This window comes from Mauremys mutica, chromosome 5 (genome assembly GCF_020497125.1).
Source record: "Mauremys mutica isolate MM-2020 ecotype Southern chromosome 5, ASM2049712v1, whole genome shotgun sequence".
NCBI lineage: Eukaryota > Metazoa > Chordata > Testudines > Geoemydidae > Mauremys > Mauremys mutica.
The window spans coordinates 122,030,483-122,057,741 of NC_059076.1; the positions used below are offsets into that span (position 1 = coordinate 122,030,483).

At 41.1% G+C, this 27,259-nt stretch overlaps 1 long non-coding RNA gene across 1 annotated transcript in view; it reads left to right on the plus strand.

The window, feature by feature from the left end:
* Positions 1–17,931, plus strand: part of LOC123371976 — a 40,106-nt gene extending 22,175 nt beyond the window's left edge. The window contains exon 5 of the long non-coding RNA XR_006580029.1: positions 17,867–17,931. This is a non-coding gene — a long non-coding RNA (uncharacterized LOC123371976). The remainder of the gene's footprint in view (positions 1–17,866) is intronic.
* The last annotated feature ends 9,328 nt before the right edge of the window (positions 17,932–27,259 follow it).

Below are 27,259 nucleotides of genomic sequence, written 5' to 3' on the forward strand. Positions count from 1 at the left end.
ATTGTTCTAATTGGTAGTTGGTTGGGTAATTTTCTATTGTAACTTATAATAGAAGATTAAAATTAAAATAGAAAATAGGGAGCTAACTGGGGAGTCCGCCCACACACCAAGCCACCAGAGAACTGGCCTGGGAGCCCAGGGAATCTAAGGAGCCAGGCAAGCCAGGACTAGCTAGGAGGGAGTTCAGGGACCTAGATATTTTGATTTCCTGACAGCCCTTTTGGCACCTGGAACATCCTGGAGACTGTTTTGATTCCATTGAATCAGCATCTTCCAATGGAAAACTGTTCCAGGGGAAAAAAATTGACCCAACTCTAGTTTTGAATAGGATATATATATACACAACTCTACCTCGATATAACGCTGTCCTTGGGAGCCAAAAAATCTGACCGCGCTATAGGTGAAACCGTATTATATCGATCTTGCTTTGCTCCACCGGAGTGCGCAGCCCCATCCCTCCAGAGCACTGCTTTACCGCGTTATATCCAAATTCGTGTTATATCGGGTGGCATTATATTGAGGTAGTGGTGTATAAGATAACTATGAGCAAGTATATCAGGAACAGAGTCACAACAATAACTTATAGTCTGAATACTCAATAAGGAGGAAATGTGATTTGATGGAAGTGTGATTTCACTGAAGTCCAGGGCTAAAATTTTCAAGAGCACCTAAGTGATTTAAGGGCCCATCTCCCATTTTGAGAGTGATTTAGGCACTTGATGCCAGTTTTTAAAGGTATTTAGGTGCCTACAAAGTACTTCATAGCCATGAACTTGAGAAAAGTAGGCATCTAACCTGTTTAGGTGCTTTGGAAAATCCCACTACATGCCTAACTACCATTGAAATCAATGGGACTTATGTGTCTAACTGATTTAGACACTTCTAAAAATCCCATTAGGCGCCCATTTGCAACCTCAGACACCTAAATACTTTTTAAAAGTCTGAGCCCAAGTGCCTAAATCACATTAGAAAATGGGACTTGAAAAATCTTACACCATGACACAACTCCTATTGACTTAAATTGGAGCAGGATGAGACCCCTGAGAATTTTACTCCTCTTTGAAAAAAGACAGCTCAGTAAATAATGGATGAAAATCAAGTGAGACTTATATTTCTCTGGAAACTCTTAAGCATTTTCCCTGGCTTTGTATCCTAAGCTAGTATTCTGATCTTAACCCATAGCTAAGTGACAGTTGCATCATCCTTTAATACTAATGCCAAAATTTTTAGAATTGCTGAGTAATTTTGTGTGAGAGGTTTTTGCATGCCCCCACTTGCAGAGGTGCTAAGGATTCAGATGCCATCAAAGTCAAAGGACACTCCAGGTCCTCAGCACTTCTGAAAATTGGGCCCATGATGGCTCTAGTTGGGCACACAAAATTAGTCAAGAATTGTGCAAATGTGGCTGCCTGCATCCTGGGTTTAATTAACCTGGAGACTCACCCACCTCTGAAGTAAATAAACTTTTGAAGGTCGCTACTCTTACTAACGTATGTGATCAGGATGAGTGAGAATAAGTGTCGATGCAGGTAATCACTGCAGTTATGCTTTGAGGGTGGACAAGAAGCATTGCCAGAGTCCTGCTGCTCTCCTCTGGCTAGCTCGGGAAGTGTAGTGTTGCCACCAGTACTAGATTACTTAAAGGAAGTGGAATGTTTATGGCCTAGTTTCTCCCTTCAGGAGCTGAACTGGCACTGGGGGGTGGTGGTGGTGGTATAAGCTACAAACTATACAAGTTTTGGAATTTCATCTCCAGATAGTAATTATGTCTAGCATCCCAGATCATTCTGGATGAGTCACACAGAAGCCGGGACACCCTCCTGTTGTGTAGCACTTGATTCTCCCTTCCTTTGCCCACTTACACATGCAAGCACAGGCTGTGGCTCAAAACATGGATAGGCTTATATTTCCTAAGCATGAAATTACCTACTATTGAAAACAGTTATTTTTCTTTGCTGCCTGTCTACGCATCCCTTTCTTCCTTGATAAAGGAAATCTTTAAAAAGCCGATCAGTAACTCAGCCATTGTGGAGTTATCATCCCTATAATTCGTTATAATTGCTGGGCCCATTTTCTCTTTAAACTACTCACTCTGCTACACACCATTGTCATTAATTCTTCCCCACCTACCTTACCTGATTTACTGTACCTTTGTTTGGTTTATTTCCAGTTCTTCACTAGCAGTACAGGGTACTTCATGCCTTATATCTTTTTGAAGCTTGTGAGACAAGCTCTCTCTTACTCTCTCTTACTCTTTGCATTTCCCACCCCCCCCCGCCAAGAATAATAGGGCCAGATCTTCAGCTGGGTTAATTGCAGTAGCTGATGGTTAAGACATTAGAATAGAACTGAAATCTGGGTTCAATTTCTCGCTCTGCCACAGACTTCTTGTGTGACCTTGGGAAAGTCATTTAAGGTTTCAATGTTTCACTTCCCTCTCTGTAAAATGGGGATAATAAGCCACTAGCCCAATTTTATCTTGTCTATTTAGATTATAAGATCTTTGGGGCAGGGCCTATCTTACTGTGTGTTTGTACAGGGCCATGCACAATGTTTGAGGTGTTCAGGAGCTACTGTAATAAAAACAAGTCATTTAGTGACACTGATATGTGTAAACTTAGCTTAAGGCCCTAAAAGTCTGTTTCACCTTAATTATAATGTATTTTAGAATTCTCAAGCTGTGCTCCAAACTTGTGAATTTTAGTGCTTCTTCCCACCGGGCTATGCTCACTAGATTCACTGGAAGCTGAACTTTTCAAAAAATGCTGGGAGTTGAGTATTTTCAGGTCAGGAAGTTTCATAAAAACAAACTTTAAGAAAATGACCTAACTAGAATCTTGTTATATTCTGTAAAGCTGCCCAAAGCACTGAAAGCTTTGTCAGTCAAAAGGCCCCCTTGTCATCTCAGACAGGACTACATCAAAGATAACATTCCACATGGATTTGAGACAGATTCCAAAAGCAGCAGTGGACTGGACCGGATTACCTTTTGAACTACAATCTTGTTGGGTCAGATATAATGCTTTTAGTAAGCCACTGGGAGCTGATTAACATTCTTTGTATGTTCCAGGCAACGGACTATGTTTACACCAACAGCTTCTGCGTTCAGGTCAGGTTTGCTTGAACCACCCTCTGTATTCTATACTCTATTCAGTTTCCTTGTGTTTGTGGCCATCTCTGACTGATATTTACAAGCTTCCATACTAGGTTCCTCTTTCAGAGAGCAAAACCCTCATTTAGATCAGAGGCCCTTCTAAGGGCAACAGGTACAAACCCTTAGAGCCACATTCGGACCTCTGCTGCACTCCTGTGATGCCTGCTGATAGGCTTCGGCCCTTGTCTCGATCAAAAAATTTGATTTAAAAAAAGGGGAGAAGGAGAATCAGGGAACTACAGACTGGTCAGCCTCACCTCAGTCCCTGGAAAAATCATGGAGCAGGTCTTCAAGGAATCCATTTTGAAGCACTTGGAGGAGAGGAAGGTGATCAGGAACAGCAAACGTATTCACCAAGGGCAAGTCATGAATGACTAACCTGATTGCCTTCTATGATGAGATAACTGTCTCTGTGGATATGGGGAAAGCAGTGGGCTTGATAGAGCTTGACTTTAAATGACTTTATTCGTTTTTATGGATGAATGGACTATAAAGTGGATAGAAAGCTGGATAGATCATCAGGCTCAATGGGTAGCGATCAATGGCTCCATCTCTAGTTGGCAGCCAATATCAAAAGGAGTGCTCCAGGGGTTGGTCCTGGGGCCAGTTTTGTTCAACATCTTCATTAATAATCTGGATAATGGGATGGATTGCACCTTCAGCAAGTTTGCGGGTGACATTAAGCTGGGGGGAGAGGTAGATACACTGGAGGGTAGGAATAGGGTCTAAAGTGACCTAAAAAATTGGAGGATTGGGCCAAAAGAAATCTGATGAGGTTCAACATGAAGAAGTGCAGAGTCCTGCACTTAGGACAGAAGAATCCCATGCATTGCTACAGGCTGGGGACTGACTAGCTAAGTGGCAGTTCTGCAGAAAAGGACCTGGGGATTACAGTGGACAAGAAGCTGGATAGGAGTCATCAGTGTGCTCTTGTTGCCAAGAAGGCTAACGGCATATTGGGCTGCGTTAGTAGGAGCATTGCCAGCAGATTGAGGACAGTGATCATTCCCCTCTATTCGGCATTGGTGAGGCCATATCTGGAGTATTGCATCCAGTTTTGGGCTCCTTATTACAGAAAGGATGTGGACAAATTGGAGAGAGGCCAGCGGAGAGCAACAAAAATGATTAGGGGGCTGGGGCACATGGCTTATGAGGAGAGGCTGAGGGAACTGGGCTTATTTAGTCTGCAGAAGAGAAAAAGAGTGAGGGGGGATTTGATAGCAGCCTTCAACTACCTGAAGGAGGGTTCCAAAGAGTTAGGCTGTTCTCAGTGGTGGCAGATGACAGAACAAGGAGTAATGGTCTCAAGTTGCATTGCGGGAGGTTTAGGTTGGATATTAGGAAAAACTATTTCATTAGGAGGGTGGTGAAGCACTGGAATGGGTTACCTAAGGAGGTGGTGGAATCTCCATCCTTAGAGGTTTTTAAGACCCGGCTTGACATAGCCCTGGCTGGGATGATTTAGTTGGGGATTGGTCCTGCTTTGAGCAGGGGATTGGACTAGATGACCTCCTGAGGTTTCTTCCAAGCCTGATATTCTATGATTCTATAAAATCCTTAGTCTGGATTTGAGGGATAATTTGCCAGATATCACATTTCATGGTTGTCAGGTAATACCTAGGAGAACAGGGATTTTTCAAGTATTATACAGTAGTTTACATGAACATAAGAACATAAGAAAGGCTGTACCGGGTCAGACCAAAGGTCCATCTAGCCCAGTATCTGTCTACCGACAGTGGCCAATGCCAGGTGCCCCAGAAGGAGTGATTCTAACAGGCAATGATCAAGTGATCTCTCTCCTGCCATCCATCTCCATCCTCTGACGAACAGAGGCTAGGGACACCAGTCTTACCCATCCTGGCTTATAGCCATTTATGGACTTAGCCACCATGAATTTATCCAGTCCCCTTTTAAACATTGTTATAGTCCTAGCCTTCACAACCTCCTCAGGTAAGGAGTTCCACAAGTTGACTGTGTGCTGCGAGAAGAAGAACTTCCTTTTATTTGTTTTAAACCTGCTGCCTATTAATTTCATTTGGTGACCCCTAGTTCTTGTATTATGGGAATAAGTAAATAACTTTTCCTTATCCACTTTCTCCACATCACTCATGATTTTATATACCTCTATCATGTCCCCCCTTAGTCTTCTCTTTTTCAAGCTGAAGAGTCCTAGCCTCTTTAATCTTTCCTCGTATGGGACCCTCTCTAAACCCCTAATCATTTTATCTCTTTTCTGAACCTTTTCTAGTGTTAGAATATCTTTTTTGAGGTGAGGAGACCACATCTGTACACAGTATTCGAGATGTGTGCATACCATGGATTTATATAAGGGCAATAATATATTCTCAGTCTTATTCTCTATCCCCTTTTTAATGATTCCTAACATCCTGTTTGCTTTTTTGACCGCCTCTGCACACTGCATGGACATCTTCAGAGAACTATCAACGATGACGCCAAGATCTTTTTCCTGACTCGTTGTAGCTAAATTAGCCCCCATCATGTTGTATGTATAGTTGGGGTTATTTTTTCCAATGTGCATTACTTTACATTTATCCACATTAAATTTCATTTGCCATTTTGTTATCCAATCACTTAGTTTTGTGAGATCTTTTTGAAGTTCTTCACAATCTGCTTTGGTCTTAACTATCTTGAGTAGTTTAGTATCATCTGCAAACTTGGTCACCTCACTGTTTACCCCTTTCTCCAGATCATTTATGAATAAATTGAATAGGATTGGTCCGAGGACTGACCCTTGGGGAACACCACTAGTTACCCCTCTCCATTCTGAGAATTTACCATTAATGGGGGCACAGGGAAGAAGGGCAGGGAACAGAAAACAAGGGAGAAGTAAATGTGAAAAATCCAATAAAAGTGTTTGAATGAATAAAATAGTTTTCAAATGGACGGATCAGTGAAAGTAGAGAATAAGGTTTGATCTCCCAGTTTCCCTCTTCTTCCACTATTCTCACCCCAAAATACGTCTCTAGGCCCAGCTCTCTATACTGTAGTCCTTTTACATAATAGCCCCAGCCTACAATGCAGAGACAATGTAAGTGTTCTCTGCTATCCCCTTTCTTAACTCACAACACAGAGGATGTTTCTTGCTGACCCTAGCTGAAAAACCAGCCCCTTACCGGCCATTCCACCAGTGTAAGTTTGAGCAGCCCTGAGGCTGTTCTAACTTTAGCTGGACTGAAGAGGGGAAGCACAAAGATGGCTTCATTTAGTCTTTGCCCCACATCTCATTCATGGGCAGAGTGGAACTTCAGAGTGGAATGGAGAATCCAGCCCTCCTTACCTTTATCTCTGTTAACAGCTGAGAGCTGCTCTTGCTCTGGGCTGGAGGGTAGAGAGAGGTTACAAAAGTACACAAAAAAGTAACCCCCGCTGAAGTTCTTCAGCTAGAATTCTACCAAAAACATTCCACAATCAACAAATGGGAGGGAGGGAAGTGATGTGGGGGATCGGCGTCTCAAAAATGTGTCTGACTCATCGAATGCAGAAAACAGGACTAACCAAAAAAGGCTGATTTCTTAGCTGCTGTATGATTCTCACAATTAGAAAACATTCAGAAAATTTTGCAGAGTAGTTACATTTTTTCTGTAATGGCCTCTATTGCATAATGCCAGATTATCTGGTTTCTGGCCCAAAAAAAATAATCATGCGTTCTCAGCATCTAATGACCAACACACACTACTTAGGGCTTCATCCTGCAGGCTACCAGCCACCCACACCTTCCACTGCTTCTCAAAATGTATCTCAGGTCACTGAGGGTGTTCAGCATTTCGGAGAATCAGGCCATAACCATTGGAATTTATATGTATTTTAAAATTGAATAAACTTAATAGATTCCTCTGAAATTAGACAGTTCAGATCTGTCACTTTCAAAATCCAGTATCTCATAAATCCCAGCACAAGCTCTATAGAAACCTATTGAGAAACTTTCCTATTTTGCTCTACAAACTCCTTGACCTGCTCTTGCACTTTAACTGCTCCTGCTGCTGTTTTTCCAGGATCTCAGCAGATCAAAACCAGGAATAATAATCTGAAGTTGCTAGGACATTGGATCACTAAATGCTAACGTGCAACTAAATGTACTGATGCCATCTGAGAATGGCTGAGCAGGTGGTGAGCTAAGTCTACTGCTTATTAGATAGTACACATGCTCATTTTTCTGTTGCTTCATCCTACTCCTTTGCCACCCAACTTGTCTGTTTTACCTACTGTTGCTTCTTGTCATAAACCTGTGCCCTGATCCTGCAAAGACTTAAGGTCAGATTTACAAAGGTATTTAGGCACCTAAAGATGCAGATACGTGCCTAATAGATTTTCAAAAAGTGCCTAAGCAGGTTAGGTACCTAACTCCTATTGAAAGTCAATAGGAGTTAGATGCGTAGCTTATTTGGTGTACAAAGGGTCAGATTTACAAAGGTATTTAGTTTCCTAAAGCTGCAAACATGTGCCTAGTGAGATTTTAAAAAGCCAATAAGTACTACTTCACACAACACACACTCAGTCTATGGAACTCATTGCTAGGGGATGTTTGAAGGCCAAAAGTGTAACTGGGTTCCAAAAAGAATTAGATAAGTTCATGGAGGATAGGTCCATCAATGGCTAGTACCAACGTGATCAGGGTTGCAACCCATGTTTTGGGTGTCCTGAGCCTCTAACTGCCAGAAGCTAGGACAGGATGACAAGGGATGGATCACTTGATAATTGCCCTGTTCTGGTAATTTCCTCTGACTCATCTAGAATTGGTCACTGTCAGAAGACAGGACACTGGGCTAAACGGACCATTGGTCTGATCCAGTATTGTCATTTTTATGGGTACAGTATCAAGATGAAAGCAAAATCAGAATCATTGCTTTAAAAAATAAAATGTGGGAATTTCAGAATTTTCAGGAAAACTTTAGTTCTAACTTTCAGCTGGTATAATACAAAGACCGAGAAGAGTTTTGGATAGAACTGTCTGGAAAATGAAAATTCTATTTCACAAAAAAATTGCATTCTGATGTGAAACAAAATGGAAACATTTTGAAATTCTTTTGTGAAAAGATTAGTGCAAGAGAGAATAAGAGACACCTCCGAAAGATAACCTGCAGGTTAGGGCTCTCAACTGGGATGCGGGAAAACCATGTTCAGGTCCTTTCCTGATTCGGAGCAGTGATTTGAACCTAGGTTATAAAATCAGTCTTTGTTTTTTTCCCTTTGGATCTGTTCCACTTTGTGTAAATATTAACTGGGTAGAGCCAGCAAGACTGACTCTATAGCCCCATGGTTAATAAACTCACATAGCATGTAATAAGACCAACGTTTAAGTCTCTCTTCTAAATCTAACAGAGCACTTGTTTGAAACCGCCTCATCTGGTTCTGATAAAACTTTTGTTGGGAAAGTTTCTCAGGTTCAGGATGGAATAAGAGAAGTGTTGAAACAAGAAAGTAAGACAGACAGACAGTTGCTCTTTCTCACACACCCAGAAATTCCATTGTGGACCTGAGAAACTCTTCAGATGAATCAGCATTGTCTGACTGGGAACTTGAAAAAAAAATTAATTGAAAATCAGTTTAGTTTTGAAGCCTTTACCTTGCCCACTTGGGCTCCTATTCAGAGGATTTTCAGATCCAGTCAAGCACATTTTAATAGGAGCCAGATTGAAGTTGCAATGCAAAAAGTGTAAGTTGTTTCAGGAATAAGTCCAGTAAACATCTGTTATATCACAGCCCGTTCTCCAAGCTATTCTACATAAATGATTCAAGGTCTTGAAATTCATTAGTCACTTCTCAACAACTGTTCTGTCAGCAGATGCTGCCAATGTCTCTTCTTCTTCTGCCTACATGTGACAGTGGAGATGGAGACCTCAGGATTAAGTGGAGTAGAGCTTCATAGAACAGATGAAGCAGGAATAATAGGCACTTGCTCCTTGATCAATCACTGACTCATTTTGAGAGGGAGAGAATCAATGGGGAACAGTGATTTGTGGATTGACTCATGGAATGATTTAAAATAAGGCGTTGTATGTTGATCAGTTTGAGTACTCAAAAAAACCCCAACAACCCTGGTATTAAAATACACACTAAATCTCTGTTTGCAATTCTGAACCTGTTTTTCCTATGGACTCCAAATAGTTCATTATTGGGGGCGGGAGGGGGGGCATGGAGAAGGGTAGGTGTAGACACAGACATACACACATGCATACACAGTCTGTGATATAGCGACAGATTTTCAAGTGCTCAGAACTAATGCTGACTGGGAATTTTTCGACTGTATTTTTTCATAAGAAAAATGTCAACTCATCAAAAAGGCTTTTCTGGTCTCAAAGAGCACCTCCCCACAATAGCCAGTAGCGCAGTGGTCAGGGTGCTCCTCTGGGATGTAAATCTCTATTTCAGACTTTTCTGGGATGGACCTTGATCTTTTTCTGATGTTTTGCAAAATGTTTTCAAAAAGTTTTTCCAGAAGCGAGAAAATTTTTGAAATTGCAACTAAGTTTGTGGCCTGGGGAAACCATTTTCCAACCAGCTCTACTCAGAACCCACTATTGGAAAAAGATTTCCAGCAGTCCTCACCACGCAGCACCTCCTACTCTGACACATTTGTCGCCAGAGTTTCAAAAGCACTCAGCTCCAACATTGAAAATCTGGTTATTTATTTCAGTGCTTGAATGGGAGTTGAGAACGTTTGAAAATCAGGACCTAGGTTAATATGAGAGGATTTCCTGTTGATCAGAACAAAAATAGAGAGTACAGAATTGGCCAAGCCTCAGCATTGTTAGAGAACGCCACAGATTTATTTCCATGATGTATATGGGGTTCCTTATGACTGGTTTTTGCAAACTCATCTCATAAGGTAAAACTTTGTGTGGAGGGACAGTCCAATACAGAGATAATATAAGCTGACATGAGACCAAGAAGACAAATAAGTCCAGTCAAGCTACTCTCCCTAAGTAAACCTTTTGGTTGAGATTTTCAAAAACAACTAAGGGATTTAATCTCTACCTTAAAGGGGATTCGTTGGACTATATCCCCTTGACATCTTCGAAAATGTTACTCTAATCCTAAATAGATTTCCATGCTTACTTTTTGTGCAATTCTTTTCTGAATATAGGTAAGGTTTTTTGTTTTTGTTTTTATTATGCACATAGTAGGGAAGTCCACACAAGGTTAAAATATTTAGCTTAATATCCTTTACTTTTTTTAAGTCGATTATGTTCTGAGGTTTATTTTCAAAGTTTTATCTCCTTTTCCCTCTCTATCTATTTGTGAAGCCTGAAAACTTACAGCATTTCTCCACTCAGATGTTTTATTTCTAGTAGGTACAATACCATTTAAATCCTTTCAGGAACATTAGCTTTTTTACTCCTGTGCATGTTTAATTAGAACTGGGGAGAAAATTTAAGTTTTCATTCAAAATTGAAAAACTGAAATATTTCAGCAGGAAAACAAAACTTTTTGATTTGAAAATACTGCTGCTTTGCCTCAGGGAGTTGTAGTTTGGGTACCTCAAGCTCTCAGTCTCCTCTATAGGCCAGGCTTTCTGGTTGTACTATGTCTCCCATGATGCACCAGGGTTTTTCCCTTTGGCAAAGGGAAGCAGATTATCATGGGAGTCCCATTCACTATGGAAGGTGTAGTCCAGAAAGGGAGCCCAGCATCATAGAAAGTGGTAACATGAAGTAACCAAACCACAACTCCCATCGCATTTCCAAACTGAAATAGTTTGGGTTTAGGCAATATATTGGCATTTGGGTTTTTAACAAAAAAATCCAAGTTTTTTTGTGAAAAACAGACACTCCTTGTGAACAATTTCCTTTGGTCAAAAACTCAGTTTTCCATAGAAAAATTGTTTTAAATTTTTGATCAGCCCTATCTTTGATATTATGCAACTTAATCCCTTTACAGATATTTTCAATGAATTAAGACTGGTCTTAATGATGATAATTTTCTACTTCCATTTTAGTGCTGGCTAGGTAGGAAAAAGCCTGTATAGCATGTAGGAAATTCTGTGTAGTTTCCACTCATAGTACTTTTTTCTAATACTACTGTCGTGAAAAGAATTTACCCTGATACCCACAGCACCTATGAAATTAGGCTAATTCTGCAGATGCTCTGAGAGTCATGTGGATAGATTTTTAATTTCAGAAGGTACCATTATGATTTTCTGAAATTACCATTTACATAACATTGGACATAGAATGTAGCCTAATTTCCACCACACAGTATTGAATTTGCTGGAGGAATTATATCATATCTTCTAGAACTGGGTTCAAAAAAGAACTAGATAAATTAATGGAGGATAGGTTCACCAATGGGCCAGGATGGGCAGGGATGGTGTCCCTAGCCTCTGCCAGAAGCTGGGAATGAGCGACAGGGGATGGATCACTTGATGTTTACCTGTTCTGTTCATTCTTATGTTCTTAGAAAGAAATCCAATATTGATTTAAAGTCTTTAAATGATGGAGGTCCCACCACAGTCCTTGACAAGGTGCCCCAGTGGTTAATTTCAGTGACTTCTTTGTTTTGGTCTTCACCGAGAAGTCTGAAGGAATGCCTGACATAGTGAATGCTAATGGGAAGGGGGTAGGTTTGGAAGATCAAATAAAAAAAGAACAAGTTAAAAATCACTTAGAAAAGTTAGATGCCTGAAAGTCACCAGGGCCTGATGAAATGCATCCTAGAATACTCAAGGAGCTAATAGAGGAGGTATCTGAGCCTATAGCTATTATCTTTGGAAAAACATGGGAGACCGGAGAGATTCCAGAAGACTGGAAAAGGGCAAATATAGTGCTCATCTATAAAAAGGGAAATAAAAACAACCCAGGAAACTACAGACCAGTTAGTTTAACTTCTGTGCCAGGGAAGATAATGGAGCAAGTAATTAAGGACATCATCTGCAAACACTTGGAAGGTGGTAAAGTGATAGGGAATAGCCAACATGGATTTGTGAAGAACAAATCATGTCAAACAAATCTGATAGCTTTCTTTGATAGGATATCAGAGGGGTAGCCGTGTTAGTCTGGTTCTGTAGAAGCAGCAAAGAATCCTGTGGCACCTTATAGACTAACAGACGTTTTGCAGCATGAGCTTTCGTGGGTGAATACCCACTTCTTCGGATGCAAGCAGGATAGGATAGCGAGTGTTGTGGATAAGGGAGAAGCGGTGGATGTGGTATACCTAGACTTTAGTAAGGCATTTGATATGGTCTCGCATGATATTCTTATCAATAAACTAGGCAAATACAAATTAGATGGGGCTACTATAAGGTGGGTGTATAACTGGCTAGATAACCGTACTCAGAGAGTAGTTATTAATGGCTCCCAATCCTGCTGGAAAGGTATAACAAGTGGGGTTCCGCAGGGGTCTGTTTTGGGACCAGCTCTGTTCAATATCTTCATCAACGACTTAGATATTGGCATAGAAAGGACGCTTATTAAGTTTGCAGTTGATACCAAACTGGGAGGGATTGCAACTGCTTTGGAGGACAGGGTCATAATTCAAAATGATCTGGACAAATTGGAGAAATGGTCTGAGGTAAACAGGATGAAGTTTAACAAAGACAAATGCAAAGTGCTCCACTTAGGAAGGAACAATCAGTTTCACACATACAGAATGGGAAGAGGCTGTCTAGGAAGGAATATGGCAGAAAGGGATCTAGGGGTTATAGTGGACCACAAGCTAAATATGAGTCAACAGTGTGATGCTGTTGCAAAAAAAAGCAAACGTGATTCTGGGATGCATTAACAGGTATGTTGTGAGCAAGACACGAGAAGTCATTCTTCCGCACTACCCTGCGCTGATTAGGCCTCAGCTGGAATATTGTGTCCAGTTCTGGGCACTGCATTTCAAGAAAGATGTGGAGAAATTGGAGAGGGTCCAGAGAAGAGCAACAAGAATGATTAAAGGTCTAGAGAACATGACCTATGAAGGACGGCTGAAAGAATTGGGTTTGTTTAGTTTAGAAAAGAGAATACTGAGAGGGGACATGATAGCAGTTTTCAAGTATCTAAAAGGGTTTCATAAAGAGGAGGGAGAAAACTTGTTCACCTTAGCATCTAAGGATAGAATAAGAAGCAATGGGCTTAAACTGCAGCAAGGGAGGTTTAGGTTGGACATTAGGAAAAAGTTTCAAACTGTCAGGGTGGTTAAACACTGGAATAAACTGCCTAGGGAGGTTGTGGAATCTCCATCTCTGGAGATATTTAAAAGTAGGTTAGATAAATGTCTATCAGGGATGGTCTAGACAGTATTTGGTCCTGTCATGAGGGCAGGGGACTGGACTCGATGACATCTCAGGGTCCCTTTGAGCCCTAGAATCTATGAATCTATGAATTTCAGTCACTGTTTTTAAAAGTGTGCCTTATTTTGAATTTGAATTTGTCTAGCTTCAGCTTCCAGACACTGGATCTTGTTATGTTTTTCTCTGCTAGATTAAAGAGTCTTTTAATATATGATACCTTCTCTCCAAGTGGGTATGTTAGGACACCCATGGTGGCCCAGCCAGGTTCATTTATTGCCTATAAGATTATCAATATACATATCCCAAAACATTTTTCCTCCTATTGCAAACTAGAGCTGCTGAAAAACACACACACAAACACACATACACAAAAGGATTTTTTTGTTGAAAATTTTCAGGGCAAGTCTTCAAAATTCAGATTGAAATGAAAACAGGTACTTGAACATGAAAAAGCGAATAAGAAAGTTAATTGAAAATCAAAATTCAAAACTCCAACCAGCACTTTTGCACACCCATATATAATATTTCTTCTAAGTTTTGTTTTGCAATCTGCCTTCCCAGTTTTCCTTTCCACAAAACAGACTATTTTTCTCTGTCATCTTTGTATTTTTCTGGCCTTAGTGGTGGTTGCAGTTCCTTCCAGTTTAGTGTCCTTTGCAGATGTCAGGAATCCTCTTTTTAGATTATTATATAAATGCACACGTAACAGCAATTCTTGAAGTACCCCCACTATATACCTTCTTCCTTATTCTGCCCTGTGCTTCTGCTGCCCCTCTGCCTGGCCCAAATCTGAAATACTTCCTTGTTTTAACTGGTATTTACTCATGTAAATAGTCCTATTGAACCCAAGAGAGTAAGTACTACTCAGTGTATAGACTGCAGAATCAAGCCTTCTGTATATTATTGATAATTTAGTCTGTTCCAATCTAATTTGAATTAATTTTGAATAGATCAAAACTTTTTCAAATGCTTCATAAAAATCCAAATATATTGGGCCTCATTCTGATGTCTCAGATCAATGAAGCTTCTTCTGATTTAGACTGAAGTAAGTGGAACCAGGATCAGGCTCGTCATGTCATCTGCATTCCCTTCAACCATTGTGTGGTTCCACTAAGCACACGCTTGCACCCTACACACATGTGCGGCTAAGATTAAAATATAGAAAAGGCAGTGTGGATTTAACTTAAATCTATAACTGTATATCGTAAATTATAATGCAATTGATGGGCAAATCTAGGGGTGGTTATTTTGGGGAGCCACTATATAATCACACATCATCAATGACTCATGCACATACCCTTGTATAAATTACTCATGCTCCTGTCATTTAATTGGGGGTGGTTTGTGAGTGAGACTGTTAGGCTGTTGCCAGCCAGAATAGGGGTGCTTATTAATGTTGCCTTAGAGGTGGGTGGGTGTGTACACATGGTGTCTCAGTGGCATTTGAGCAACAGCACTGAATCTGGTACTATGTATTTAAAAAATCCTTTCATTTTGTTTATTCCAGTTGGATCCTTTCCAATAACTTTACCACCCTCTCACAAGCATCCATTAAAAATATCTTGGACAGCTTTGAGCAAGATATTGTAAAATGCATTTAACCATTCAAGACCAGCCTTGAAGTCCGCCTATCCCAAATACACATGCGAGTTAATGATTAGAATCGGATCTTGAGTATACACTATTCTGCTATCAGCAAATAGTTATAAAGTATTTTCAAGGCAACTGATTACTTCCATGATTATTTTAATGGAAGGGGTTTTAAAATTCAGAAGACCTCACAGTGCATAATAATATCTCCTAAAATGCAGCTGTGTCTATATAAATTGCAGCAGTAGGATTTCCAAAGTGAATATGGACTGGGTAATATTGCTATATTAGCTAAGTGCCCAAGTTTGGTGAAAATGCTTGGGGGAAGGGATTTTCATAAGCACTGTGCATTGTCTTACCACTGCTCTCATTGGTTTGACTCTGCCCCCATTGAAATCAATGTTGAGTGCTTCTGAAGATTACACTCACAAATTTTACACAGAACTCCTATTTTATGAGGAACACATCACAGCTTGTTGCTTCATTAAGGCAATAAAACTGAACTGTTTAGGCTGGAAAACACCACGAATGAAGTAGGCAAAGTGATACACAGTACTTAGAATCATAGAAGATTAGGGTTGGAAGAGACCTCAGGAGGTCATCTAGTCTAACCCCCTGCTCAAAGCAGGACCAACCCCAACTAAATCATCCTTCTTGCTTCGCACTGCATATTAAGCTTCCGTTTATAAATGGTTAACAGATGATTAATGGATGTCACAGACATACGTGAATGTTACAGATGCACCGTAGCTGTTTATAAGCACGCCCATAGAAGGTGTTACAGATGGTTATAAAAATCTGTCACACTCAATCTCAAATCTAAAACTAGATTAACCATTTAACAATCTACACAAGAGGTCCACTTCCTAGACACCACGGTGCAAATAAGTGATGGACACATTAACACCACCCTATACCGAAAACCTACCGACCGCTATACCTACCTTCACGCCTCCAGTTTCCATCCCGGGCACACCACAAGATCCATTGTCTACAGCCAAGCACTGAGGTACAACCGCATCTGCTCTAACCCCTCAGACAGAGACCAACACCTACAAAATCTCCACCAAGCATTCTCAAAACTACAGTACCCACACGAGGAAATAAAGAAACAGATCAACAGAGCCAGACGTGTACCCAGAAGCCTCCTACTGCAAGACAAACCCAAGAAAGAAACCAACAGGACTCCACTGGCCATCACATACAGTCCCCAGCTAAAACCCCTCCATCAGGGATCTACAACCCATCCTGGACAATGATCCCACACTTTCACAGGCCTTGGGTGGCAGGCCAGTCCTCGCCCACAGACAACCTGCCAACCTGAAGCATATTCTCACCAGTAACTGCACACCCAGGGCCGGCTCCAGACCCCAGCGCGCCAAGCACGCGCTTGGGGCAGCATTGTGCCGGCAGGGCGGCAGCCGGCTCCGGCGGACCTTCCGCAGTCATGCCTGCGGGAGGTCCACCGGAGTCACGGGACCAGCGGACCTCCTGCAGGCATGACTGCGGAGGGTCAGCTGGTCCCGCAGCTCCAGTCGACCTCCCGCAGGCATGACTGCGGACCGATCGCTGGTCCCGCGGCTCGGGTGGACCTCCCGCAGGCATGACTGCGGATGCTCCACCAGAGCCACGGACCAGTGAACCCTCCGCAGCTGCGGGAGGTCCACTGGAGCCGCGGGACCAGCGGACCCTCCGCAGTCATGCGTGCGGGAGGTCCGCTGGTCCCGCGGCTCCGGTGCACCAACCGCAGGCATGACTGCTTGGGGCGGCCAAATTCCTAGAGCCGCCCCTGTGCACACCGCACCATAATAACTCTAGCTCAGGAACCAATCCATGCAACAAACCTCGATTCCAACTCTGCCCACATATCTACACCAGCAACACCATCACAGGACCTAACCAGATCAGCCACACCATCACCGGCTCATTCACCTGCACGTCCACCAATGTAATATACGCCATCATATGCCAGCAATGCCCTTCTGCTATGTACATCGGCCAAACTGGACAGTCTCTACAGAAAAGGATAAATGGACACAAATCAGATATTAGGAATGGCAATATACAAAAACCTGTAGGAGAACACTTCAACCTCCCTGGCCACACAATAGCAGATCTTAAGGTGGCCATCCTGCAGCAAAAAAACTTCAGGACCAGACTTCAAAGAGAAACTGCTGAGCTTCAGTTCATCTGCAAATTTGACATCATCAGTTCAGGATTAAACAAAGACTGTGAATGGCTTGCCAACTACAGAACCAATTTCTCCTCCCTTGGTTTTCACACCTCTACTGCTAGAACAGGGCCTCATCCTCCCTGATTGAACTAACCTCGTTATCTCTAGCTTGCTTCTTTGCTTGCATATATATACCTGCCCCTGGAAATTTCCATTACTTGCATCCGACAAAGTGGGTATTCACCCATGAAAGCTCATGCTCCAAAACGTCTGTTAGTCTATAAGGTGCCACAGGATTCTTTGCTGCTTTTACAGATCCAGACTAACACGGCTACCCCTCTGATACATTTAACAATATTAACCTCTTATAAACTATTTATAAATGGAACATTAAGATCAAGGATGAAATATTCATAATTGAAGCAAGTTCTGAAAGCTGAACTACTGGTGTATATATAATTTATTTTGTTTGTTTAAACTTAGTGTTCATTCATAAAATTACTGGAATCCTACAAGATCCTATTTTATGATGAACACATTACACTTGGTTTTGTTGCTGTTGGTTTCTTTGTTTGTTGGTTTTTGTTTGTTTTATGAAGGCAATAAAACTGAAGTAGACTGTTTAGATGAATGATTGTTTTTGTTTTGGTACAAAATAAATATATTGATAGTGTACATAGAGTACAAATATACTAATATTTATTGTTGGTTTCAGATAAAGACACAAACAAACTAGCAAAGAAGCAAGCAAGAAAAGCTTGGTACGCTACGCATAATACAGTGAGTAAAGCTTAGTGGCACTTACTTTGGATAGCAATATTAGGGCTGGTATTTGTTAAAATCTGCAGCCACAGAGGGCGAAATGAATACGCTTCTCTTGGCTGGAATGGATGACCCAAATATCCTAAGGCAGTGATGTACATGTATATTTAGGGGAAGATGTACAATACAGACAAATGTGACTTTAAGATGACATCTTGGCAACTAGAGCTGGTCAGAAAATATTTTTGTAAACAGGTTTTCCCATTTTCTGTTCAGCTGCATTGACAAATAAGGGCAGCTTTCTAAAACTGTGTATAAAACATACGACCAAAAATCACGGAGTAAAAGAACAGGGGCACTCCACTACCTAGTATTTTAGTGGGAACTTATGTAGTTGCATCTTCCCTCATTTACACTCATGCAAACAACACACAAGAGCCAAATCCTACCCTGATTTATACCCCATTGCACTCAGTTGAGTTGCCAAGGGTGTTAAGGAAGGACAGAATTTGATACCCAGGAAAAGCCGACCCACAGCTGATCTTGCATTTTAAGATCTCATCTGAAAGGTCCCCTCCACAATACATTTGTTTTCTCTGTCTTGGAAGGAAGAACTTTTGAGTCAACCCCTGACTGGATTTAAACCTGTGGTTACCAGTACTTCAGATAGTTCACAGCAGACGCTTAGACCATTGTACTATCCTCACTTACTGGGTTAACTTTTTAGAGAACCATCATTCTAGCTTACCATGGCTGATTGATTTAAATGCACCCATGGGTCTGTACAAGACATTACAACCAGATAACTTCCCTATAATAGGGGGGTCTGCCCCTTTAAGGGCCATAGGCCTGAGGCCAGCTGGCCCTGTTCATTAATCAGGTGCAGCTGAGGAGGGAACTAGTGTTCTCTATAGAGATCTGGGCTGTCAGTAAGGAAGTAGCAGGAGTAGGGAGTCCCCTGGGAGGGGAGGCAGTGCTCAGAACACAGAAGAATCCTGCAGCCGACCCTGAAGGAGGGACAGATTGAAGAAAAGGGGGAAAAACCCCTGGGAGCTGTAGCCCCCGGGTGGGCTGAGGAACTGGCATTGTGGTTTTTTGCCTGTTTGGACCATAAAACTGTGCCTGGAAAGAGACCTTGGTTCCTTTTGTGGGTTGGGCTCAAGCCAGCTCCTTACGTTCCTACCAAACTGTGATCTGACAAGCTGTGCTGCAATGTGCCATTTCTGTGGGAGGATGCTCAGCACCTCACAGGAACTGTGGGGCAATAACCATGCTGCAGTAGTGATAGAAGAATATCATACTTATACCACCTGTGGCAATTTCCAGTGGCAAGAATGAAAATCTATTTGCCTCACAGGATGAGGCATTATAGGCTGTGGAGATACTGCAGCTGGGTTCTATGCCTAAGAATGGATCTATGTATGAACCTCCTGCCATGAACTGCCTTTATACCAGCATTGTGGTAATGTGATTTCACAGCGGTACATGTGAGCAATCCATAAGCTCTGTTACTACTATTTTACAGCACCATAAGTATTTGTGCTTCTGTCAAACTCGGGATATGTTTACACTGTGATAAAAAATATGCAGTACCAAGTCTCGGAGCCTGGGGCAGCTGACTTGTGCTCAAAGGGCGTAGGCTGTGTGGGGCTCAAAATAGAAGCGTAAAAGTTCAGGCTCAGGCTGGAGCCTGGGCTGTGAAACCCTCCCCGGCCTGGGCTCCAGTCTGAGCATCAACACTGCAGTTTTATAGCCCCAAAGCCTGAGCCCCAAGAGCCCAAGTCAGATGGCCTGGGCCAGCTGGAGCTGTTCCCTGGGTCTTTTCTCACAATGTAGACATACCCTCAGTGGTAAAACTCCCACGGACTTCAGTAGGGTAGCATTGGGCCTTAAGTTTGACATTACATAACAAGTGCTAGTGACAGACAAGAGGGGTTGGGGAGTAAGAGAAGAACAGTGATTACAATAATCTGGCATGCTGATCCCTTACAAACTCCAAGATGCATACTGTATAGACACTAAACTGCAAGAGGTTTTCCATCAACATTAAGTGTCTGATGTTATTCTTAGTTGCACAATTCATAGGATTTAGACACATTCTGAAATCTATATTGATTTGCCTTTCTTAGTTGTAAAAGTAAATAAGTTTTAGGACTTAACTGTGATGTCGGCTTCATTTAGACCTGGCTAGATGCTGCTTTTATACCTTAAATAGCCCTACGATATTTATTGAATGGCCCAGGTTATCTACACATAGAACCAGATCCAATGGAGCTATGCCTGTTTACATCCGTTCTGGATCTGAGGCCTAAACTATAACTTTCAAAAGTGTATTTAAATACACCTGCCTGTATTGAAAAATAACTTAACACTTAAGCTTATTTTCAAAGAGGATATTTTAATTGGCAGGGTGCAGGAGGAAGAAAGATTTACCATTCAGTAGGCTGCTTTTGTATTGAATCAATGCCCAGTAGGGGTGAGGAGGCAGAGCAGAGCAATGCGTTCCTAGAGGAAATTTTAACAATTGCATAAGGTATTTAGGAGTTCAGATCTCATGGATACTTTTGAAAGCTTCCACACACACACACACACCCCATCATTTGGATGAGGTGTAAAATCAAGATACTGACAAACTACAAACAAGCAAAGATGCTATGGAAGTTTTAGTTTATTTTAGGTTTATTGGACTTGATGTAGGGTAAAAGATGGGTCTGGATTTGTTGTGTATTTTGCTCTTTACACAACAAACTTATATGAAGGGAACCATAGAGGCCTGCTGGGGTCCAAATAACAGTGTGTAACGAAGATAGGCATTGTTCAAGGATTGCAAGCTACATTGAACACTGGTGCTCTGGTTGCGTTCTGCTGTCTTCAAAAGCATAGTGATGAGAGTCACCACTACTCTATTTCCATACACTATAGATTACATTCGGGAGCTAGTAGCAATTTCTAGATTTAGATTGTCTAACCGTTTCCATTATAAAGGTTTCTTACAACCTTTTCTTTAAAAGCTGTCACACTTCTGTTGTTTGCTGCATGACTTTGCTATTTGGCAGGTAGAACACCTTCAGCTATAGAAGTGCCTTTTCTTTGTCCCATGAAATTCTTTTCAGTTTTTGCTGAAATATTAAATGTTTAAAAAGTCACCATTCCCCTTCTCTTATTTTCAGAACATGCCCATGCCTTCTCTGGGGGAACCCAGGATGGGTTCTCCTCTTTCCCATAAGCCCCCTGGCCCCAGCAGCCCACTGATCACCCGTATCCCATTCTCTCCCCCTTCTCGGGTACCACATAGGCCTGGGGCTCTGCCAGTTCTCAGGTGGGGTTGGAGAGAGGGCGAGGCTGGGCAGAGCTGAGCCTTCTACACCCTCCATATCCCCTTTCCCCATCTCTATTCCTAATTCTGAGAGCTTGCTACCGGTTAATGTTGTTATTGCTACCACTGAGCTATAGGACTCTTTACTGCCCTGCTGATGCATGATGGGAAGTTGATACAATAGTACATAATATACTCCTGGAAGAATGCTGTGCCACTGTGCAAGCACAGAATTAATGTCACCCACAGATTTATTTCCCCACCACCACCGCAGAGTAATTGATTCTGAGGAAGAGGTGAAGGGAAGTTGCAGTTACACCTTTCACCCACCAGGTGGCTGACTGAATGGGAGAGACTATGGCTCAGACAGATTCTGCATGGGGGAGGCTCCCCAACTCCCTAACAATCCCTGCCCCCAACAAACTATTCCATACTTTTCCCACCCACACCCAACAACCCTCCATGTTCACTCCGAGGCTACTTCCAAGCAATCACTTCCCTCTCCCTCAGCTCCTCCATTACCCCGACTCCCCCAAGCCTTTGCACTGCTTCTGAGGGGTGCAGGAAATATATTTCTGTGTTGTAGTTTAAATGAATTATTACTCAAAGTTCTGTATTAATATGGCTAGTAAGGAATCTATTTGTCAAAAAACATTTCCTGAATCTTTTTTGTTTGTTTTAGACGTACTTGGTGATATTTTGAAAGAAATTACCAAAATAATTGAAACTGACGTGATTATATTGTGTTATCTCAACAAATAACATATGCAGAATTTTTTAGAATTTTAAAATATTTTGCAATGAATTTTTAATATTTTGACACAGAGTTCCCTCTGGACTAATAATAAAATTATATTTTTTCTTCCCTAGAAAATCTAGGAAATTGCCAACAACAACAACCTGTTAAAATAATCTTATTTAGATTGGAAACTGAAACATTCAAAAGTAAGGGAAAATGCTAGATTTAGGGTTGCCCAGGCAACACTTAATTCTTCCCCTCTGTGCGTAGGCATTGGCATACTGTCTCTAAATACATAATCAGATACTATTTTTTCCATGAGACCATGACAACATTCAGTGCACAGAAGGGGACAGACTTAAAGTTGCATGGGTCATGGTAAATCTGGCATTACCTAGCTTTCATATGCTTCACTGTGCAACCTAAATAAGATCCATTTAAGGTTCAGAAGTGGGGAGGATTGTATGTATTAGTATATTTTTAAAAGCTGAATACAGAATTAAATACCCAGTGCTCCTAAGTACTAATCTAAGCAAGTGCTGTTAGTTAGCTTGAGTGTCCTGGCCAAATTAGTTTGGATAATTACATTTTTTTCAGCTAATTGCTTCAGTTGGAGATATTCTTTAGGCATTGTTGTGTAGAAGTTTTTGTTCTCTGTAAAACAAACACCTGTACCAACCCAGAGGTGCTGGCATTCCAGTGTGTGGGTGAAAGATGAGTTTTTTCCATTATTACTATATATTGCTGTCCTACAAACAATGAATAAGTAACTGTACAGGCTTTGTGTGGTATAATTAAAAGCTCCATAATGTGAAATGTGTGAAAATTTTATATTAATATTGACATGTTTTTTTCTGAGAATAACTATGAAAAACAAAATGTAAATATAAATATGCCTTCAAGTAAATCCTAATTTGAATAAAGTTACATCTCTTTTCACATTAATATGGCAGATTCTGCTCCAGGAACTGCATATCAATACACCTTGCCACGACAATGAATTACTGATGTCTGAACAGTTCAATATAATAATTTGAGGATTTAGTAGCCTATCATAACACATGAAGCTGCAACAAAATATTTACTTCATAAAACAAAGTTTAAGACTGATGAATTTATAAAAGTAATGGTTTGATTTAAATGACACATTTCAGTCATGGTTGCAGTGCTGTTGTGTCCATGTTGGTCCTGCGATATTGGAGAGACAAGGTGGGTGAGGCAATATCTTTTATTGGACTAACTTTTGTTGGTGAGAGAGAGAAGCTTTCAAGCTACTCAGAGCTCTGTGTAGCTCAAAAGCTTGTCTCTTTCACCAGCAGAGGTTGGTCCAATAAAAATATTACCTCACTCACCCTCTTTCTCTGTAATATTTAAGTCGTGTTCAGTAGGGTTTAGAGGAAGCAGTGAAACAGTTTTTCTGATACCTGGATAGAGCTAACCAACCAATTCAACCTCTTCCTCTTGTATATGGTTATATCACTCCATAGAAGTGACCTATCTTAGGGTTTTGTACTGCTGCCCATCATCATAGTCTCTGAGCACCTTCTTGAAGTGAGAGGCAGAATAAGTGACTATCTGCTGAGTGTGTGAAAGGAAGAATTTTCATCTTCAGAGGTGGCATCACTCAAGATCTCCTGCTGGGTATGGGAGGTTATAGAATTTAAAAAGATGTCTTCCCAGCACCTCTTGGGCAACAGTGAACTTAAGCAAGTCAGAGCAACTGACTTTGTGGCCATTTAATACATTTAGAAAACATACAAGCACTTTTTTTGTTCCTCAGCCATTTTATTTATTATTATTAGGATTATTTTATTAGCGAGAAAGGGTGGCTTTATGATTAAGGCATTGACCTGAGATTCAGGAGACCTGAGTTAAATTTCTGGTTCTACTACGAATTTGCAGAGTGACCTTGTTTATTACTTAAACCTTCCTAACTGTCCAGGTAGTTAAGCACTGGAATAAATTGCCTAGGGAGGTTGTGGAATCTCTGTCATAGGAGATTTTTAAGAGCAGGTTAGACAAACACCTGTCAGGAATGGTCTAGATCAGTGGTGGGCAACCTGCAGCCCATCAGGGTAATACAATGGCAGGCTGTCAGACAGTTTGTTTATATTTGCACAGCCACCCACAGCTCCCAGTGGCCACAGTTCACCATTCCCGGCCAATGGGAGCTGCAGGAAGTGGCGGCCAGCACATCCCTGCTGCCCGCGCCACTTCCCACAGCTCTCATTGGCCGGGAATGGCAAACCACGCCAACTGGGAGCTGCGGGCGGTCATGAAAATATAAACAAACTGTCTGGCAGCTCACCAGCGGATTACCCTGATTGGCCATAGGTTGCCCACCACTGGCTTAGATAATACTTAGTCCTGCAATGAGCACAGGGGACTGGACTAGGTGACCTCTTGAGGTCCCTTCCAATCCTATGATTCTATGATTAATCTCTTTGTATCTTGCTTGTACATCTTTAAAATAGAGATAGTGATATTTGTCGGTCTTACCTATTTAGATTGCAAGTTCTTCAGGACAGAGTCTCTCCCTTACTCAGCCTCTTCAGTGACTAGTCCAATGGGGACCTAGTCTTGGTTGGAGCTCATTATGAATAAAAAACAATGTATTTTATGATTATGCAACACAAAATTGGTTATGCAACACAGAATGTTTCTGAAAAATCCTTTTTGGGGTATGAGCTGAATTCCACACAAAACAGGAGGACATGATTCTGCATTTCATAGGGACTGGTATAGAAATGGCCCTAGGCTGAAATATGATATATGCACAATCCTGCTTCAGATAGTGCATTCAGTATGGATTAATCACTTTTAGTACAAATTCCAAAAATTCTCATGATCAGTGAACCAACTGTCCCAGGCACAAGGAAAGCAAAATGACTTGCTTTACAGAGTTTATCCAACAAGATCTCAGAGCCATTAGCTTCATGGTGAATAATAGCTAAAGGAAAAATATCTAGTGTAGAATGAAAACATATTTTGGCTCAAATCCATTCTGTGAATTTCTTGCTTTCTCACTCACAACACTATACAAATTAATTGGCTGCCCAGCTGCAAAGGCCTGCCTGCAAGAGACAAAATTATCTAGATTCTAGTATCGTGTAGTTCACAACCAAAAATAATATCTTAACCCATTAAAAACAAGTTAAAGGGACAATATTAAGTAGTTTAAATAAATATTAAGATTGTGTATAATTGTTTTTTGTATATGGGCACAGCTCCATTGACCTCAATGGAATTTTGTCCATTGACACCGGCTGAGAACCTGGCTCATGGTGTATCCAATCTAAAGAAAGGGTCCTGCCACAGGAATGGAAATTTTCATATACAAGACTAAGATCCCCTGTGATGAAGCTTGTCCATTATGTCCTTACCACCAAAGTCTGAACTAGGAAGTAGAATGAAGGGTTCATACTTATTTAATCTTCCTAATGTTCTTGTGCCTGATTCTCGTCTGAATTGCACTGTAGCAAATCAGGAGTAACTCCACTGAAGTCTATGGACTTACATAGATGTAAAACTGGTGTAAGGGAGAAGAGAATCAGACCCCTTGTTTTGTTCTTTTCCTGACCCCTGAGGTCAGGGCCATTTGAGAGTCTGATAGAAGCAGATTTCAGAGTAGCAGCTGTGTTAGTCTGTATCCACAAAAATAACAAAAGGAGTACTTGTGTCACAAATAAATTTGTTAGTCTCTAAGGTGCCACAAGTACTCCTGTGCTTTTTGATAGAACCAGAGTGGCCTGAAAGCCTGTCATTTTTTAAAAAAATCTTGCCTTCTGAAGGGGCTTTAGATTACTGTCCCATTTCAAATTTTCTATCCTAGGTTCTGGCAGTTAGTCTTGTTGCTTTTTCTTGGGGAATGCATTCTGGGCTGTGTGAACACTTGAGTTTTTGCATGCTGCTAGAAAATAATATTCTGTCACTTTCATCTCTTGGGTTTGTTGTGAATCTAGTAAACTATTTGGTTGCCATTTGCGTAATCTGACACTCCCCACACTATGGGGGAGACAGAATCTGGATTGTCTCCTCCAGTCTCCACCTCCTGATAGGATCTGAATCTACATCCTTCCAAATCTCTTAAAACAGAAATATGAAAAGGAGCCAACAACTTGACACTTTCCACCCACCCAGCTGTCACTTGCTCTAACCAGACTGGAAAACATCTGTACATTAGCTGGCATCTTGGCTTTTGTGCAGGTGCCAGGGAAACATGATGCTTACACTTCAAAACAAGTAACACTGCTGGCAAACTGAAGCAAGAAAATTTGTTAAGGGTTTGTCATCATTCTCTGACATAATTTGGAACTCTCAAAATTAACATCAATTTAGCCAATGTGGGTGGAATCTGCTATTCAGTTACAGAAGACTTCATTTACAGGTGCTGTTGTGGGTTTTTAGTTTGGTTCCCCTCCCCCACCCCTCTTTTAAATATAAAATGATGGAACCATGAGTTGAAATCCTGGTCCTTTTAAGTCAGTGGCAACACTCTCATTCACTTAAATAGGGCCAGGATTTCACCTTGGACTTATTATCAAGTAATTATCAAATCAGCATGAGATAAATTGCTTACTGATGTAAGGGGTTTAAGTGAATCAGGGCTCTGGATACGTAACCCCCCATGCTTGTGTGAAGCTACACTGACTTCAGTGCATTAATACAAAGAGACCCCTGTGCCTCCAGAGAGCCTGTTTTTTCCATATAAGACAAAGATGTAAGCAAATACTAATAGAAGATTAGTGACATTGGTTTTGGTTCTAAAACATTAATAACGTTAAACTTCATGTACCATCTCTTATCCTCTGGTTTAGCGATTGCAGTGCATTGTCTCTTGTTTCAGATCTGGTGCGTTAAAGAGAAATGCAAAGTGTTCTTGTTGAATAGGAAGTGTAAAACGATGAAAGAAAACACAGCGCAAGCTGCAAGGAATGAAAAAAGGTAACATGATAAAGAAAATGCAAATTGAGATTCTCCTTCACACTTTTCATAGAAATTAAAATCCTGTTTTTGCTTGGTAACAATGATATAGTATTGTATTTATAAGGTAGTCATCAAAACTAAGCAAACCAGGATATTTGTGCCATAAATCCTATTGATGGTGATAAGATAATTAATATTTAGATGATGTCCATCTACTTTATGACCTTGGAGCTGCATTCCTTAACAAGGTATGTAATTTGTGGTTTTTATCAATGAGTCAGGGTGGGAATTCAATGCCCAATTTGTAAACAATATGGATCATGCTGTTCCGGAGGTATGATAGCTATGGCTTCACTGACATTAGA